Genomic DNA, 14,563 nt, shown 5'->3' on the forward strand with positions numbered 1-14,563 from the left:
TTATCAATTCCATCTATTGTGGCGTAGTCGGCCCATTATGAATATTGCAAAACTCACAGATACATCTTCATCAACTGCTCTTCTTCTTTTAAATGAGATGACTTAAAGTGTCTTGAATGCCGTTACACACATTTAAATATAATTATATAAACTACTGAAAGAACTCGAAGTAACTAACCATATTAAGGTCTATACACGACCCTTGGAATTGCGAAAAACCCTTGAATTAATAGGTCTTAAACGGAGAAGAGGTATTTAAGAAGACTTCAGAGAGAAAAAAATTGCCATACGCATTAATATGCTGCGCGCACGAGAGATCAAGCAATTTGTGCTCGAGAACGAAAACTAAAATTATAACGAATAATTTAGCCCTAGAATAAATAAATAATAGAAACCATTATGAATAAAAAAACACCATCTGAAAATGTGAGATTTATTTAACATATAAAAATTTATTCGATCATTTTGCGTTTTATATACTCGTTAGACCATAAATGTATATTATCCTCCAGTTAATGTAAACTCTATTTCATTGAAAAGAACATATTGGTGCATTAGAAATTTAGAATTAAATCATTTTTTTTTCATGGGATAAATATATAAAATACCACATAGTATAATCAAAAAGATGAAGCAATATTGTTTTAATTATGCAGTAATTCGTCTATTTAAGGTTAATTCTAAAATTTTAACACAACGAAGAACAATATATACCACTTGAAAAATCGATTTTAAGTAATTCTTGGCAATTATCAGAAAAGTATACTTTACTTTGTAGTTTTTTCATATTTTTTATGCCCTTAAGAAAATTTAATTGATAAGAAACAAGAAACACAAAAATAAATTCTTTTAAGAAACCAAATAACGTGGATATACTGTGATAAAAGTATATGCTAGAAGCAAAAAGAAATTAATTTATCGAATTAATAACCTGTGATTTTTGTCTAAGAAAAAAAATAAAAATTCAGCAACACTAATAGATATAGACACAATGAGTAAAATAACTGTACTGAATATTAAAATGATTAACTAAGAAAATATTTTTATATGGCAAATAAACTGTATCAAACTACAAATGTAAAAAAAGAAGAGTTATATGCGAAAAAAATTGTTATATAGTTGAAAATACCGTTTATTAGTATCTTAAGAAGTTATTAATGCTAATTGAAACAAATATACACATAATCAACAGAATAAACAAAAAGCCTTAACTAAAAAGTCTTTAAAGTAGAAGATATACTGTGTAAAATATTTAAGTTATGAGTCTGTTAGGATTTTTCCGAAAAATGTTATATGTACCAGGCTAAGGCTTTCACGAGATATTTTTAAATGGTAAAAAATTAAATTATTTTAATAAATTTACTTGAAATAGTTTGACTCAATTATATTATGAAAAATCCGAAAAAGACATTCAAACATATAGTATATATATAAAAAGGCACGGTATTCAAAAAAATACCAATACTATTGATTTTCATATTTTAAGTAATATAATTTTTAGCCAAAACGAGAATAAAACAAAAATCATCTATATATAAATTCTTTATTTTTTGTGTAAAAAAAGAAAATACAACTAAAGCATCGAGAGTATTATAATAATTAGAATTTATGTATGCTGGGCGATTTATTTATCAATGTTCACTTAAAATTTTAGCCAGATGTACACTATAACGAACCAAAAATCGGTGCTAGGACAAAATATTTTGCATAAGATATCCTCCCAATGTTTTAAAGAACAATCGTGTATCATGTAATACACTAAAACGTCATATTAAAAAATTTAAAATTTGAACCAATTCTTTGATAAGTTTTATTTTTGAAGCATGGATGTTATGGAAAATAATACACAACTATTTTATTGTATTTCGAGAATAAAAATACCTATTACAAGGATATTATAATTTAAAGGAACTAAATTTTTATGCATATAATTATGTAATCAACTCGAAATGATATGAATTCAATAATAGTTATAAAGAAGACATAGAAATATTTTATACAATAAATACTAATAATGTAGTAAGGGGAATATTATTGCCGAAATTAAATATATTATGCCCATTATTTAAGCTTAAAATAAATCCCTTGAAATATATTTGTTTGCAGCCATTTAATTTTAAGTTATTTATCTATAAATTGTTATTTTCTCAACATTTGACGCATATTTGAGAAACATGAATTTGAGTGTTTAAATAAATTTTTGGGCACAATTAAACTATAAATGATTATTTTGTTAGTGAGAATTGCTTTTAAATATATGTTTTCCGCTAATTATACATATCGATGTTTTTTTATTTACTTTTTTGTTTCAAATTTTATAGAAGAAAGGATAAATATTCTATAAACCATTTTTATATGAATGTTTATTGATATACCGCAAAATAATGCCCAAACCTAACAGAACTATAGAAAATAAAGTTTTTAGGATTTTATAGCTCTATGAGAATACGATTTTTTGCTATTTTTTTTATTGCTCTATTAAATATTTGTAAATAATAAACTCCCATCAATCTCTAAATTAAAATCTTTAAAAATTAAATGTAGTTACAGGGGCACAAAATCGTGTTTTATTCTGTTAAAATTGATTTTAGATAAAAATATTTAAACTTTTTTTCAATCTCTAAATTAAAATCTTTTGCAATTAAACACAGTTACTGGGGCACAAAATCGTGTTTTATTCTGTTAAAATTGATTTTAGATAAAAATATTTAAACTTTTTTTCAATCTCTAAATTAAAATCTTTTAAAATTAAACACAGTTACTGGGGCACAAAATCGTGTTTTATTCTGTTAAAATTGATTTTAGATAAAAATATTTAAACTTTTTTTCAATCTCTAAATTAAAATCTTTTAAAATTAAACACAGTTACTGGGGCACAAAATCGTGTTTTATTCTGTTAAAATTGATTTTAGATAAAAATATTTAAACTTTTTTTCAATCTCTAAATTAAAATCTTTTAAAATTAAACACAGTTACTGGGGCACAAAATCGTGTTTTATTCTGTTAAAATTGATTTTAGATAAAAATATTTAAACTTTTTTTCAATCTCTTAATTAAAATCTTTTAAAATTAAACACAGTTACAGGGGCAGAAAATCGTGTTTTATTCTGTTAAAATTGATTTTAGATAAAAATATTTAAACTTTTTTTCAATCTCTAAATTAAAATCTTTTAAAATTAAACACAGTTACAGGGGCACAAAATCGTGTTTTATACTGTTAAAATTGATTTTCGATAAAAATATTTAAACTTTTTTTTCAATCTCTAAATTAAAATCTTTTAAAATTAAATGTAGTTACAGGGGCATAAATCGTGTTTTATACTGTTAAAATTGATTTTCAACTAAAATATTTAACCTTTTTTTTCAATCGTCAAAATGTTTTTTTTCTGGCTTGGGACTTTAAAATAGTATTTTTAGAAGTTCAAGGATATTCTATTGGTTATATAGAATAAAAAATATCTTACATCTGATGCACCTCTTGTAATTATTTTCATATTTCATAATATTTACAGGGTTAATTTAAGGTGACCATTTTTTTTTCTTTTCATTAAAGATGTATTAACTATGAATTTTAGTTTGATTGCTAAAATCATATTTCGTTTAGATTACAAAATAATTATTTGATTATTTATACGTTCTGTCTTCTTTAGTAAGGTGTCATAGAAAATCGTGTTGTAAAAAAAGATAGATAAAGAGGAGTTAATACTGAGGATTGAAATAATTTCTAAAATGATATAATGGATTCAAGGCACAAATCTAAAACAAAATACAAGCTGACCATGATAATCGAAAACCTGTTTATAATTTTAAATAAAAATTATTATTCATGCTTCTTGAATATATTTTTTATGGTTTATATGGTGCTAATTTTTTTTAAATACGTGTTTTTTTATTTATATGATTTACCATTACTATTAATCAAAATTTTAGACGATTTTCAATACTGGGGATATATATTGAAACATTTTATAAAAGATAAGAGGGTGTATTTCCAAAATAAATAGATTTCTAGCGCTATGTGTTGAACATTTGTTAGTTTACATTGTTAGGTGCATAATTAAATAGTCAAAGATTCGATTAAATCCTTTCGCCAAATATTTAATGGATTTAGATTTTACACGATCTAAATTACTGGGAAAAAATATTCTAGATAGCTGGATTTATTGATATCTTCCCTTGAAATAATTCATAAAATCCATCACAAAATTACTGCAGAAATTCTTTTTTCGTTCTGTGATTTTATACTTACTAAACATATTTCAAGTATTTTATGCCTTTCTGTACAAATTTATTGGAATACTTCAAATAACTAACTAAAAATATTTTAAGTATTCGATGCCTTTCAGTACAAATTTATTGGAATACTTCAAATAACTAACTAAAAATATTTTAAGTATTTATGCCTTTAGTTACATATTGAGTGGAATACTTCAAATAACTAACTTTAAATATTTTAAGTATTTTATGCCTTTAGTTACATATTTATTGGAATACTTCAAATAACTAACTAAAAATATTTTAAGTATTTATGCCTTTAGTTACATATTGAGTGCAATACTTCAATTTATTGAAATATAATTTCATATTAAGAAAATTTTAACTGTTATTTGTATGAGTGTATAGCAAATAAAAAGTATTTAAAAACACTTAAAATATGCGATTTATTTTTAAAATGAAAAACATATAGCATAAACATCAATACTGTAACGTATCTTGTTCTAATTTTTGAATTTTTACTTTAAATGTATAAATTTTATTCAGATCTATTTTTTAATATAAAAATAAAGCAACTTAATTTTATGTGTTTCTTTATTTTAATATTAAAATTATGATTAAAATCAAAAAATATAATTTAAAGGCTTTTCATATCTTACTAATATATTTGGTCATATTATTTTTATTTATTCCAATTTTTTTTCAGTGTGGCATAATAAAGAAATACATGATATTATAAATCAAAAAGCAAGCTAAAAATCTTTTTCATTGGATTAATAACATATATAATCATGCTGTTTATCTTTAGTGGGATTTTTCCTGTATGGTTTAACTAATAAATATATGATATTTAAAATCAAAAAAATATAATTTAAAGGCTTTTTCATGAAAATTAAAGGTTATTTCATCGGACAATTATATATTTGGCCATTATATTTTATATTTAGAGTGGCTTTTTCATTATAGTATAATTAAGAACTATGCGATATTTAAAGTCATAAAAATAAATTAAAAGATATTTAATTAAGAATAAGGCTACATTACAAAGCTCATAGTAGAATATTTATCATAGCACAATTGTTTTGATTTATTATTTTTAAGAGATGTAGTCTATTCAAAAACACAGTGACATAAGATAAAGGTTTATTTCAGATGATAAAAAGTTACTTTGCAAATTATATAGTAGATTCAACTACACTTTTTTATTTTTTAATAAAATTTCATGCATAATTCTGGGGAAGTTTAAGCATTATAAAACATAAAAAAGAAGGATAGTTAAAACTGTTTTTTGAAATAAAAAATTTCTGTATGACGTTTATTTTAGATTTAGCTTCTTTGTCTTTAGTTCAGTATTTTTATGCGATTAAGTTATATTCGAAATTAAAAAAAAACATTTTATATTTCAGATTTAATTTTGAAACTATAGAAAAATCATTTTCAAAGACGGTCTAGAAAACTATCAGTGCCATAATCTAAAATTATTATTTCACATAAAGTGCTAGTTTTGATTCAAGGTTGGTTTAAAATATAAATAAATATAATTTTTCAGTTTCGTATATTTTATGTATAAAATAATAAACTATTTATATCAAGTATTTCGTAAACAATTAAAAACAGATTTTATTTTAAAAAAAATAATGATAAGATCTTATTCTAGAGAATTTTATACAATTTAAGCAAAAAAGTTATTTTAAAAATCATATCAAAAGTTCCTAATCGTCAGAAGCGATCCCCCTAAAAGAAGATATATACGAGTAAATAAATAATTTAGTAAATTTGTCTCGAATTTTAAAATCATTTATAAAATTAAGTATCCAAATCTCAATTTAAAATATAATAGAAATAATTGATCCCATTGCAATGCGTAAAAATAATCCAGAACAGAAAAACCCATATACTAGCAAAGACGAGCGTAATCGATATGTGGCCAAGAATCAAACACCACAAAAACAGGTAGCTTCTAAACCCATAAAGCAGCCGACATCAGAAGAAAAGAAAATATCACCAGCAGAATTCTGGGCAACGCAGGCACCAAAAATACTAACAAGCACAAACAAAGAGATAATAATAAAAAAGAAAATAGAAAAACCGAGGGAATTTGATTTCTCTGAATTACAGACAAAAGTTGATGTTCTCCATAAAAAAATGCTTTCAGACTTTACATGTAAAGAAGATAACGAAAGTGAAGCCATAAAAAAGTACTATGAATCTGAAATTACCAATTCATTTATATATAAGCTTGACCATGAAAAAATGGAAGATTCTAATATTTATAAGCCGTTAGTTCCCGCAGAAAAAATGGACTTACGCGATATTTTTGAATCGAGTAATATTAAAAAAGATATTTCTTATTATGATTTCTTGCCTAAAACTCCCATGATTGAATTTGAAGGCCCGAATATATATAATAAGCTCGATTTAGATACTCTTTTTTATATTTTTTATACAAGAAGTGGAACGATACGCCAATATTTTGCTGCAAAGGAACTTAAAAATTACAGTTGGCGCTTTCATACAAAATATATGACTTGGTTCCAGCGATTAGAAGAACCAAAAATAATCACAGAAGATTATGAGCAAGGCACTTATGTTTTCTTCGATTTCGATGTCACCTGGGGCAATAGGAAGAAAAGAGGCTTTACATTCGAGTATAAATACCTTGAAAATATAGAAATGTGATTAGTCTATAAATTTATCATTAAAAATAAATTGTATATTTACAGGTTAAATTTTTAGTAGGTTTTGGTGATGGTAAACGAAATAACGTTAAAAAATTTTATATTACATCCAGATTGATTTTTTATCATGGAATTAAAATAAAATACATTTTTGCTAATTTTTATGTTAACTGTATTCTTTATAAATTCGTAATATATAACAAGCAATTTATTCACTGCATTTTATTCTGATTCTGGTTATTTTCTTAATTCAAATGCCGAAAGTATTCTTTCATTGCTAAAAAAAATTTTTAATGTTTTTTTTCATTGATTGATCATATTTTAAATATTTTTAGGCTGAAAATATATCTTTTATCGCTAAAACATCATTTTATTTGTTTCTTTTCTGGTTATTTTCAATATTTTATTTCTGAAATATATCTTATTGCTAAAAATCATTCTGATTGTTTTTTTGATCAATCATATTTTAAATATTTTAATTACTGAAATGATTTTTTTATTGTTTTTTTTATGATTATTCATATTTTAAATATTTTAATTGCCGAAACGTATTTTTTATTGCTAAAACATCATTTTATGCGTTTTTATTTTGGTTATTTTCGATATTTAATTGCTGTATGTATTTTTTTATTACTAAAAATCTTTCTTGTTTTTTTTTTGATTGATCATATTTTAAATATTTTATTTCTGAAATATATCTTTTATCGCTAAAAATCTTTGTTTCTGTTTTTTTCTGATCGATCATATTTTAAATCTTTTATTTCTGAAATATATCTTTTATTGCTAAAACATCATTTTATTTGTTTTTATTCTGGTTATTTTCAATATTTAATTACTGTATGTATTTTTTTATTGCTAAAAATCTTTGTTATTGTTTTTTTCATTGATTGATCATATTTTAAATATTTTTAGGCTGAAAATATATCTTTTATCGCAAAACATCATTTTATTTGTTTTTAATAAAAAATATTCTTTAACGATACATTAAATTTGGTTCGATCTATTATTTTATTTGATAAAGACTGCAAAAATATTCATTTGAGAATAATTTAGGCATGATATTAAACCTTTAATATTTTAAATATGAGGATATGCATCAATTTTAGCACAAAGATAAACGTTTGCATATAATACGGAAATTATATATTATTCAATTATTCTTTTCTTAGTTAGATAAAACAAATTTCGACTAATAGAAACTTCTTTTAAGCCAATCTAGATATTGTTTTAAACTATTAAAAAAATGTAGTTGCAAACAAAATGAACATATTGGTATTGATGTGACATGTTCATAACTTTTTTTGAAAAAATTATTCTAATATGTTGGCTTTATTTGGGTAGATTAATCACGTATAATATTACTATAAATCGCTTATAATTAGTTATTTATATTTACGGCAAATATTTTAATGATGCTGAGCGTATTCTTATATCAATGTCTGTGCCTGCTTGTTTTATCCGAAAAACCTACATAAATTAGCTTCACTTGTTTTTTTTTTAATTTTTCTATAAAAATAGGAAAAATATATGCTTTAAATAATATTTTAAGAAATAATCCAGATTTTTACTGCGTAATTTTTTTATATTATTTACTTATTTTATATTTAAAATCCAATAAGAAACTTTATCTGGCTATAAGAGACCCCTTATATGATCAATGTGTAAATTATTTGCTTATATGTCAAAATACTTAATTTAATAACATGGAATAGGCACCAATTTTTTCGATATTCCAGCAATATTTATATATTTTTATAAGTGCTTCCGAGTGAAAACATATAATAATCACTTTTTATTGCTAAAAACCAATTTTTACCTCAAATAATAATAAAATATCGAACCAAATTTAAATTTAGGTAAAACCTTTATTTTTCCGCTTGCTAAATGAAAGGGCATAAAAAATTATTTACTAGATATCGAGTATTAAATTATATCACATTCTGTCTGGATTTATTGTAAAAAAACATCGATTTACTACACTTTACTGTATCATTTATATTCAAGATATATGTCCATAAAATTATTAAAAGATATAAAATTTTCCATTTTTATATAGTTTCATAGATACATGTTTATAACTACATATACCATTTATTATATTTTTAATTGATACTGATTATCGTACTTCTGTTTGTATTAATTAAGTTAGATGGGATTATATTTAGGTTACAACACATTTAGATGTTTTTTTAATAATTTTTTTGTAATATAGACCAATTTTAATAATTGAGCCGATTTATAGTACTTATGTATATATATAACAAGAATTAAAAGGTTTTATTATGTTTACACTAATTTTTGATTCTGCCAAAACATTTTTTATTGTATTTAAGTACCAATTTTATAAATTAATCCTATTTATTGCGCTTATTGATGTATAAATCAAGAATTCGAAGTTTTTATTATGCTTACACAAATTTTAGATCTCGCTAAATCATTTTTTTTGTATTTAAAACTAATTTTTTAATTGATTCTATTTATCGTGCTTATGTTTCTATATATCAAGTATTTTGAAATTATATTTAGTTTAAACACCTTTTAAATGTTTCTAGAACATTTTTATACTATATTATTTTTAGCAATCGTAATTCGATTTAATTAATCTGAAACATCGGAAATTAATTCTGGTGCTGTGATATTTTTCCATATACATAATTATTGGCACATAACATAATTAAAAACAATATAGCAAAAAAATTTTATTTGAACAACAAAAACCTTTACATTTTATATTTAGTACCAATGGTAAAATCCAATAAATAAAAGTAGTTACGTATAAAGAATAAACTTTACGTACAAAAATATGAATTTTATAATGTTGTAATAATTAATTTGTTGTGAAAACGAGTGTGATTCAAAAACGCAATATGATTACTTTATCGTTGTAAATCGACAGTCGATCATCACCCGAGCTGTCTTTTTATCCGTTGTTAACCTCTTATTAATAATGTAATTTTGTGCACATTTGTAAAACACCAATAATATCCTTGTTTTATATTTACTCTATAATGTGATAGACGAAATATTTATAAATTAAGCAGTAGTTATCGAAATATTTAATGTCGTTAAAGTTTTATTGAAATATTTATAGGTTGTTAATTTTTAGCTGATGATAATGTATGAATATCTATGTAGCAATGAATACTTTGGGCCTTTCTAAACTTATTTTTTAATAATATAAGTATATTATATTACTAAAGAAGGGTTATAGTGAATCGATACAGTTTATGAGAAAGTCGATATACCTAAGTGCCATAAAACAACGCTAAATCGTATTTGTCAGTGTTTCTATAAAGTGAAAAACTGTTACTTCATAAGTTTACAGTAAAAGGGGTAATTATAGGAAGAAGGCGTGAATTAGTATGGTTATTATTAAGGTAAATAATTTCGTGGTATCTAAATTAACTAAAATCGATTAAAATCTTATAAAATCGATTAAAATCTTATAATATTGATTAATATTCCGATAAACATCCGAAAAAAAGTTGAAAATTTACTTAAGTGATTACATTAAGTGATACTTGCGGAAGACGTGCTCTAATGCGACATCTCTGCTTTATTTATGAATAATTTTACGACGCAATACATTTTCCGTAAAATAGTCCCCTCATCTGACTTATTTTGTGAGCGACTATGTTTTCAAACAAAATTTATAGCAAAAAATGATTTATGCTGCTCAAAAAGAGGTAGAGAAAATGCTTCTATAGCTGATATCAAACAGGAATATGTATAAATATATTGAAAAACGTGATAAATATAAATAATAGTTGTTCCAAATTATTTTTACACCCCAAAAAACTGATTACACGGGTTTGAATTTTTTTTTAGAGGTTAGAGAGTTTAATATACCAAATGCCTTATAGTATAGTTATATGATTTCTTTTAGGGATTAAAAACAAGAAAACTATAATTGACCTATGAATGGTGGTAATTAAGATGTGCTATATGATCATATATATGCCAAATAATATTATGTATTATTATATGAGAAACCATCTATTTATATTCAAAACTATAAAGTTTTAGATTTTCTTTCATCATACACTAATAAAGGAAAATTTTTATATATACTTTTCCCTTGATAAAAAACTACGACTGCTTCTACTATTAACCTCATATGATTTTTATGTATAGGAAATTTCATTCTTAAATTTCTAATACCAATACGTTGTTCGAATTTTTTTAGATGAATCTAAAAGTGAATAGACTTTAACTTTTAAACATGTATCTGTGATAATACACTTCATTCGCAAAAAAAAGTTATAATTTTTATATAGATGGATATAAAAAGCTCACAAGTATAATATCATATAATTTTATAGTTTCATTAAGCTATATTTAGCTATCCCAATTTTTTTGATTGTGTATATTTGAAAAATTCAATATCACAGTTCAGTTGGACTCCAGATCTGTCATGTGTATTTTAAAGCCCTGAAAGTAAGTGTGACAAGCAAATTTGCAAATTCTCAAAGCGGAATTAATATTCTTAGAGATTTGTTTTTCTTTGTCATATATACACACCAGAAATTTTTGATAGTCATAAATTTACTAATAAAAAAGAACATCAAATATTTTATAGATGAGTTTAAAAGCAAATATTTTTTTTTAATCAGGTCTTGATAATTTTAAGAAGATATTTTAGATAAATATTATGTTTTTTAGGGTTTTTTTAAATTTTCAAATTTTCACCTGCAAAACTTTATATTGCTCTATATTAAGATTTTCTGTATATTTTTTTATATGACAATCATCTTTACAGTCTTCCCTAATACATCTTTTACACTCAATAACTACGCATTAAAGTATTTTTCTCAAAACTATTGTTTATATATGTCTGTTGGCATCCATAATATCTTAACATACGACTTATGGTAAAATTTCTATATTATTAATATTAAGCGTCGACTCACCATCTTTAGCAAAGTAAAACTACATAAGCACTTCATTAAACATGAAATATAATACAGAATAAATATTTTAAAACATATATTTTATTGTGCTTTTTACTGTTTATTCATGTTCCTATTTTAAAATTTATATTTCTTGATTATTTTATATAAGATTTATTTTTCAGTTGTAGTGAATCCTTGCTTTTTAGTTAAACGAGGGCATAAGTATACTGTATTTAACTGTCAAAATAACTAATACTCAGTAATAATACTTTTTATATCACAACTAAAAGTATCGGCTGATATTTGAAAAAATATTAAAAGCAAATTGTGTATAGGTGATTTATAAGTTACAAATACGAATGAAAATGAGAGTTGCAAACTATACTAATAGAAAAAGCGCTTACAGCTTTTAATTAATGTTTGATTTAAGACATTAATGAATTTCATGATCTATATTTTAAAATAATTTAATTATTAATTTTCCCCATATATTATAACATGGGACGGTGCGGTGATTCATTATCATAAAAGGTATCTGAAGGAACTAGATGACAAGAATCAGATCAAGGCATATATACAAACCTTGGGATTGTGAAAAACCCTTGAAGTAATAGGTCTCGAAAGAAGGAGGGGTATTGAAGAAGACTTTGAAGAAGAGAAGATAGCCGAAAGTATAAATACGCTGTTCGTACAGAGAATCAAACAAGCTGTGCCTGAGAACAAAAACTAAAATTACAGCTATAAATTTAGCTCATAAATAAAATTTTATGTTTTGTAGTTTTTATATGAGTTTAAGATTTATGGTTATATCATTAATTTTATGATTATAGTAATTATACGAAATTAAAGTAGATTATTTTAAGATTTATAATATTTTTAATGAATTTTATATTTTATAGTAATATCATGAATTTTAAAGCAGATTAATTTTATGTTTAGTAGTTATTTATAATGAATTTTAATTGATGTAATTATATTGTTTATTTTTTATTCATAGAATAAATTTTCAATATAAAAATCCGTTAGTTAAAGTCCAAATCATATCCCTCAATATAAAATGACCGAAGAATATGAAAGTGTACAGGATGTAAGACAAGGCACGATCCCAATTGAGGATCTAAAGAAAGAAGGTGTAGCAGCGAGTGACATAGCAAAGTTGGTTGAAGCAGGATATCATTCGGTGGAAGCACTTGCTTTTACACCAAAGAAGCAGATAATGAATATAAAAGGACTGTCCGAAGCAAAAGCCGATAAACTCCTTAAAGAAGCAGCCAAGCTTGTTCCGATGGGTTTCACATCCGCGGTTTTATACCATCAAAAGAGAGAGAATACGGTTTATATAACAACGGGATCAAGTGAGCTAGATAAGCTTCTTAATGGAGGAATTGAGTGTGGAAGCATTACTGAGATATTTGGAGAATTTAGAACTGGAAAAAGTCAAATATGCCACACATTAGCAGTTACATGCCAATTAGGCTTAGAAAACGGTGGAGGTGCAGGAAAATGTTTATTTATCGATACAGAAGGAACCTTTAGAACAGAAAGACTAGTTGCAATAGCACAAAGATACAATCTAGACCCACAAGAGGTTCTTGAAAATGTAGCTTGTGCAAGAGCATACAATTCAGACCATCAATCACAACTTTTGATACAGGCAGCAGCCATGATGAGTGAAACACGATATTCATTAATGATAGTTGATTCTGCGATGGCTCTATATCGAACTGATTTTTCAGGAAGAGGAGAACTTGGAGCGCGACAAATTCATTTGGCAAGATTCTTGAGAATGTTACTTAGACTTGCAGATGAATTCGGAATCGCCGTTGTTATTACGAATCAAGTCGTTGCTCAAGTGGATGGCGCTTCTGCTATGTTTGCTGCTGACCCTAAAAAACCGGTTGGTGGAAATATCATGGCACACGCAAGTACAACACGACTTTATTTGAGAAAAGGACGCGGGGAAAATAGAATTTGTAAAATTTACGATTCTCCTTGTTTACCTGAATCTGAAGCTATATTTTCTATTACAGAAACTGGTATTGCTGATCCTTCAGAATGATTAAAAAGAATAATAACTATAAATTTTATACTTTTAACTGTTTTTATACTGAAAATATAAAATATATTGAAAAAACTTGAATATTTAAATGTTGGGTTCTTTAAAATTAATTTTATTGATCCCTTGAATATATAGAAAATTTTTTTTTGTACTTTTCATTGTTTTTCTTAACTGTGAGCTATAAATATGTTGAAATAAAATTGAATTATTTAATATAGTATTTTAACTCAAAGTCAAAAAGCAAAACTAGTAACGTATTTATTCCATAGGATTGAGAAGAACCCTTGAGCTAATAGGTCTTTAAAAGACAGGAGGTATTGAAGATAATGTAAGAAAATAGTATCGATTCGAAATTTTCACGGGAAATCAATCAATTTAAGTTCGAAGAAAAAATCCGATATTTCGATGCCAAAATATACCCATAAATGTAAATTGTTTATACTTTTAATTGTTATCCTAGATGATATTATAAAATATATTAAAAAACAAAGAAAATATTTAATATAGAATTTTAAAATTTACTTTTTATGGATGACTTTTAATGCAAAAATATCTTTTTTTTCTACCTTTCATGTTTTTTATAGTTGAATCATGAAATATAATGAAAAAAAGTGATAGATTTTTTCCTTTCATCGTTTTTTATAGATGATAGCATATAATATATTGAAAAGAAAATAATATATTTCTACATTATTGTAATATTTTTTTTATGTGTACCT

At 24.4% G+C, this 14,563-nt stretch overlaps 1 pseudogene; it reads left to right on the plus strand.

The window, feature by feature from the left end:
- Window positions 1-12,842: 12,842 nt before the first annotated feature.
- LOC147065812 (DNA repair protein RAD51 homolog 1 pseudogene) lies at window positions 12,843-13,844 on the plus strand (annotated as a pseudogene).
- The last annotated feature ends 719 nt before the right edge of the window (window positions 13,845-14,563 follow it).

Source organism: Rhyacophila brunnea, unplaced genomic scaffold (genome assembly GCF_057557595.1).
Source record: "Rhyacophila brunnea isolate RB1 unplaced genomic scaffold, BYU_Rbru_1.0 scaffold_54, whole genome shotgun sequence".
NCBI classification, from domain to species: Eukaryota; Metazoa; Arthropoda; class Insecta; order Trichoptera; family Rhyacophilidae; genus Rhyacophila; species Rhyacophila brunnea.